General features: G+C 52.3%; 2 protein-coding genes across 3 annotated transcripts in view; one reads left to right on the plus strand and one right to left on the minus strand.

The window, feature by feature from the left end:
* The window catches only part of TAP1 (transporter 1, ATP binding cassette subfamily B member), an 895,619-nt gene that overhangs the window by 839,637 nt on the left and 49,776 nt on the right, over nucleotides 1–6,206 (plus strand). The gene's annotated exons all lie outside the window — the stretch shown is intronic.
* The window catches only part of LOC309560894 (class I histocompatibility antigen, F10 alpha chain-like), a 392,531-nt gene that overhangs the window by 266,111 nt on the left and 120,214 nt on the right, over nucleotides 1–6,206 (minus strand). The gene's annotated exons all lie outside the window — the stretch shown is intronic.

The following is a 6,206-nucleotide window of genomic DNA, read 5'->3' on the forward strand; positions in this document are numbered from 1 at the left end:
CCCTCCTGCTTCCTGTTTCCTACTTCAGTTTCAATGTCTAGCTTGTCAGGAGTAGCTGGATCTCTCTATGCTGGGGCATTTTGTCTCAGCCTTTATCTTCTTTTTTGATTTTTTGTTTGAGTTTTTTCTCTCTCTTTACTTAGCTGTTCTTTTTGTCAGCATTAGTTAGTTCTTCTGATGAAGAGGATTCGTGCGGGCTGGGTCTCGGGCTGATCCCCCTGTTAGCAGGTTGTGGGTCAGTGGCTTTCCAGCCTGCCTTCGAGCGTTCAGCCAGGTAACGCTCCTGGCACAGTGAACTACCCATCCCTGTTCGGTGCAGGGATGATTGGTGAGGTGGCTACCTCACTGGACGCTGTGCGGTTTCTTAACCCCGTTTTTTTTTGCGTCCTGGATGCGACTCTCCCTGCCACATGCGCAGCGGCTTGTTCGCCTGTGCGGGTTCCCCACGCCATTAGGAGGTAAGTGTATCTATGTGGGGACCTGTCTGTTGGGGGGGTGTCAGTCTGGGACTGTGTAACCCTGCCTGTGTTCACACTATTGAAATCCCTATCTCTCTGGCTGCATGCTGCGGGCTGCAAGGAGGGGGGCTGTGCTGCACTGTCTGTGTCAGTTTGTGTATGTGTGAACGGCTGTGTGCTGTGGGGCATGATTTTTATCATGTTTGGGGCACTTTCAGCGACCGCTGCGGCGGTCCGCCATGTTTTTACATGCTATACTATGTTTGGTCCACCTCGCTGAGGTGGAGGAGCGGCGGTTTCGGCGCCAAACGACGCCATTTTGGCAGCGCTCGCTCCGGCCGCATGGTATCACTGCGGGCGACCATTTTCTTGTAGCCTTCCATAGGCTTTCATGGAGCGCCCTGTGTTGCATTGCTTCCCCTCCCTGGGTGCACCGATCGAGGCAGCAGCAGCAGCGATGGTCTCTACAGGTTTTTACCTCCCTATCCCTTTATCCTTGCCTGTGTTGAGCCTTTTTCTCCCGGTGGGGGTAAAAATTGTGCCAGTGTGTGTGTGCGGTGGGCAGCGCTCGCCGCGCTTGTTTAAGGGGCAATTAACCCTTTATTTTCCGGCTTATCATTGGGGCAATGGATTCTCAGGGACACAAATTTCCTACCACTTGGTGGGTGACCAAGGGCTGTTTTCCCCCCCAGGGGGGGTTTTGGCTGCGGTTGTGGCTAATCTTGCTGCTCAGGTGCTAATGCTTGTGGCTGTTCCATCCACACAACGACCCAGAGTTTTCAATCTCCTCTGACAGAGGGTGCTGGTGATGGGGCTGCTATAGCCGGGGTCTCCTTATCGGGGTCCCGTTCCTCCCTGGGTCTTGTGGGGTCCGAGGTGGAGGCTGAGGTAGAAGGGGTGGATAATTCTCCCCCTGGCTCGCCTGAAGAGCTTGCACTCATGGATGAATTGGTTGCTTCTATCAAGCAAACACTGCGTTTACGGGTTGAACCACGTCCCCCTGCTGCCCTGGCAGCTTATGGGACGCAGAAAAGACGCAAGACATCGCAGGTCTTTCCCTGCACTGATGATTTTCAGCGCGCTGTTAAGGAACAATGGCGCAATATACGCAAGCCTTTTGCTGTACCAAGTAGGTTCAGGCTGCGTTATCCTTTCACGCCCGCTACTGATGAATAGGTCCACTGCGATTCCTGCAGGGGATACCTCGGTGTTCCGGGATGCTACGGGCAGGAGCCTGGAGTCTCTTGCCCGTCATGCTTACTCCATTACGGGTTCTATGCTAAAGGCTCTATTTGCTTCGCTTAGGGCAGCCCAGGCTGTCGCGAATTGGACGCAGACACTCAGGCGCGTCCTGGTGGCTGATTCAGCCTCACCGGCGACATTGGATATGGTGGATAAAATCCATCAGGGTGTCGTGTATTTGTGTGATGCGGCCCTGGATATAGTACCGTTGGCTGCACGTGTACACAGTGTGGCGGTATTGTCTCGCCGCCTGGTTTGGTTGAAGTGTTGGTCTGTGGACCAATCTTCGCGCAAGACCTTAGCCAATCTGCCCTATGATGGATCTCGCCTTTTTGGCGAATCCTTGGATGCACTGATAAAGGGGGTTTTTCCTCGGTTTTTCTTCAACCCTGGTTGGCCCGTGTTCGGGACAGGTGGGTTCAGGAAATCGTTCGTTCTGGCTACAAGATCGAGTTTTCTCTCTCGGCCGGAGAGCAGATTTTTTCCCTCAGGCGGTTCCGGTGCCTCATCGGGACAGATTTCGGGGGTTCTCTTCCAATCTGTTCACTGTGCCCTGGAAGGAGGGCAGGGTGCGTCCTATTCTGGACTTACAGGCTCTGGACCGCTTTGTGCGGGTTCGCAAGTTCCGCATGGAATCCCTGCGGTCGGTGGTGGCTGCCCTGGTTCCGGGGGAATTCATGGCTTCCATCGACTTGAAGGATGCGTGCCTTCACATCCCGTTTTTCGAGGGTCACCAGAGGTACCTTCGATTCGCCATTGCGGAGGATCTCTACCTATTCGTGGCGTTACCTTTTGGTCTCGCTTCGGCTCCACGGTTTTTCGCCAAGGTGCTTGCACCGGTTTCTGGTTTTGTTGAGAGCCCAGGGCATCTCTGTCCTGGGGTATCTGAAAGATGTTCTGGTTCGGTCTGCGACCAGCCAGGGTCTGGAGGAGGACCTGTCCATCACGATGCTGACTCTACAGGAGTTTGGTTGGACGATACATTTTCCAAAGTCGACGCTGTGTCCGTCGATTCGTCTTCCCTACCTGGGAATCATTCTGGACTCGGTCCAGGCGAAGATCTTCCTACCGGACGACAAACTCAGGACTCTTCAGGAAGGAGTCAGGTCCCTCAGGGACGTTCCATGCTCGTCACTCCGGACGCCCATGAGATGTCTGGGATTGATGGTCTCGGCTTTCGAGGCGATTCCCTTCGCCCAGTTTCACACGCGGGGTCTCCAAGCGGAGATCCTGTCCAGGTGGGACGGGCGACCGCAATCTCTGGATCTCCAGATTTCGTTGGGCCATCGCACCAGAAGGGATCTTCTGTGGTGGCTCCAGTCCCCGGCGGTGTCTGGGGGCAAGTCTTTTCGTCCTCTCTCATGGACGGTGGTCACCACGGATGCCAGCCTGTCGGGCTGGGGTGGTGTTCTGGGCGTTCTGTCCGCCCTGGGAACTTGGTCGGGGGAGGTCTCCTCCCTTCTGATCAACATTCTGGTATTGCGTGCAATGAATCTCTGCCTTCAACGTTGGCCGGACGGGCTGCAGGGCTGTCCGGTTCGGGTGCAGACGGACAATGCCACGGCGGTGGCTTACGTCAATCGCCAAGGGGGCACCAAGAAGAGCCCGAGCGGCTGGGGAAGTGGCCGACATTCTGTCTTGGGCCGAGACACACGTCCCGGCGATATCGGCGGTTCACGTTCCGGGGGTGGAGAACTGGCAGGCGGATTATCTGCAGCCGCCAGTCCCTGGACCAGGGGGAATGGTCCTTCCACCCGGATGTCTTCCAGATGTGGTGCGCGAAGGTGAAAAGATCGTGGCAAGGCCGCGCGATCCTCGGGCAGACGCGTCTGACGCGTTGGTAGCTCCGTGGCATCAGTACCGACTGATGTATGCGTTTTCACCGTTTCAATGGCTGTCCAGGTTCCTTCGCAGGTTGAACTCGGAACCAGTACACAGTGATTCTTGTGGCACCGGACTGGCCTCGCCGGTCTTGGTGCGCAGACCTCGTGCATTTGGCGGTCGACGCCCCGTGGCGTCTGCCTCTTCGAGAAGATCTCCGGTCTCAAGGGCTGATATTCCATCCTGCTTTACAGTCGCTGGCTTTGACGGCCTGGCTGTTGAAACCAAGGTCCTGAGGGATAGGGGTCTCTCCCCTGAGGTCATTCACACTTTGATCGACGCGAGGAAATTTTCCTCGTGGAAGGTCTATTACCGTACTTGGAAGGCCTATTTTGCCTGGTGTGAGTCCAGGGGGTTTTCACCTCGCCCGTACTCGGTGTCTAGGGTGTTGTCCTTCCTTCGAAAGGGTGTTGCCAGCGTTTGGCGCTGGCTACGATCAAGGGTCAGGTGTCTGCGATGGCCGTTCTCTTTCAACGTCCTATGGCATCTAACTCCTTGGTTGCCACTTTTGTTCAGGGGCATCTGGTCCCTCCTAGGAGGGTGCCTCTGCCTCCTTGGGACTGGAATCTTGTTCTGTCCGTGTTACAACATGGTCCTTTTGAACGGATCGGGTAGATCTCGTTGTCTATGTTGTCCAAGAAGGTCACCTTTTTTGGTGGCGATCACTTCGGCTCGCAGAGTGTCGGAGCAGGCAGCTTGTCCTGCAAATGTCCGTATCTGGTCACTCACTTGGTTAAGGTGGTCTTGCGACCTAACCCTTCTTTTTTTCCGAAGAGGGTTTCGGAATTTCACCTCAATGAGGACATTGGCTTGCCTTCGCCTTGCGCGAAGTCTAAACATCCGATGGGGGTGGAGTTGCACGCCTTGGATGTTGTTCGGGCGATTAGGATTTACCAAAAATCGTCTGAATCTTTTCGCAAGTCGGATTCTTGTTTGTCCTTCGGGGGGTCCTCGGAAGGGCGTAGCGGCGTTGGCTTCTGCCGTCGCCAATTGGTTCAGACAGGCCATTGAACAGGCCTATGCTTTGCAGGGAAAAGTTTTCCCTATGCCTGTGGAGGCGCACTTTACCAGGTCTCTGAGTACGTCTTGGGCCTGTCGTCATGGGGCTTCTGTGGCCCGGGTGTGTAAGGCGGCGACTTGGTCGACCGTGCACACCTTCACTCTATTCTACGGAGTGGTTGTTCAAGCATCGGCAGATGCTTCCTTTGGCCGCAAGGTTCTTAGTGCGGCGGTTCCTTAGGGTCCCTTGTTTTGGACCTTTGGGCTGTTTGGGATTTCTTTTTATCCCTGGGTTATTTGTTGTTTTCCTGGGTTATTGCTCCCGTTGAGCAAGTTTTTTCTCATGTTGCCCAGCTGGTTTCCTTCCTTTGGTAAGGTTCCTTTCTTTGATGTGGAGACTGCGTTGCCTTTAGGCGCGGCTGCGTTTCCCACCCCTCATGTTTGCACTGCTTTGGGACGTCCCCATTGTGACGAATATGAAGATGGCGGCGACTGTCGGAGGACGTAAGAGAAAACGGAATTTTTGTAAAATCTTACCTGTAAAATTCCTTTCTCTGAGTCCTCCGACAGTCACCGCCCCCGCCCCTCTTTTGGGGTTTAGGTACTCTACTGCTATTCCACTGAAACTGAAGTAGGAAACAGGAAGCAGGAGGGTATAGACTGAGGGGACCACCCCCTGGGGTGGGGATATGTTAAAAGCTTTAATATTGACATATTCTGTTGCCTAGCTACTCCTACGGAGCAAAGTCTAATACCCCATTGTGGCGAATATGAAGATGGCGGCGACTGTCGGAGGACTCAGAGAAAGGAATTTTACAGGTAAGATTTTACAAAAATTCAGTTTTTTTTAATTGTTTTTATTTGGTATGTTTTATAGCAGAAAGTAAAAAATATTGTTTTTTTTTTTTGTTTTTTTTTTTTTTAAATTGTCGTTTTTTTTGTTTATAGCGCAAAAAATAAAAACCACAGAGGTGATCAAATACCACCAAAAGAAAGCTCTATTTGTGGGAAAGACATCAATTTGGGTACAGTGTCGCATTATTACACAATTGTCAGTTAAAGTAGTGCAAAAAAATGGCCTGGTCATTAAGGGGGGTCAAACCTTCCGGCGCTAAGGTTGTACATGTTGGGTATCTATTTACTTGGCATAACCTCAGTTTTTTTTACCTTACCAGAAAATTGGGTAATACGTTGCATTTATGTGTCCATAATTTAACTTTAGTGTATTTTTTACTGAAATTTTGTGTTTCAAAAACCGTTGCACTTCCAACCTTGTGATAAGAATTGGGAGAAGGCCCTCTTCTGTTTCAGACTGTCTATGCCCCTGTACATAGAGCCAGCTCTACAAAGACATGGATTGATGAGTTTGGGGTAGAGGAACTAAAGGGGTTTATACAGATCTTGAACCTATTGAACACCTTGGGAAGGATTTGGAATGCCAAATGTGGGCCAGGTTTTCTCATCCAACATCAATACCTGACCTCACAAATTATCTTTTGGCTGAATAGGCACAAAATCCACAGACACTCAGCAAAATCTTGTGGAAAGCCTTCCCAGAAGAATGGAGGCTGTTATAGCCACAAAGTAACTCTAAAGCCTCGTACACACGCAACGAATTTCCGCCGA

Source organism: Pelophylax lessonae, assembly GCF_965119305.1.
Source record: "Pelophylax lessonae genome assembly, chromosome: 7".
Taxonomy (NCBI): domain Eukaryota; kingdom Metazoa; phylum Chordata; class Amphibia; order Anura; family Ranidae; genus Pelophylax; species Pelophylax lessonae.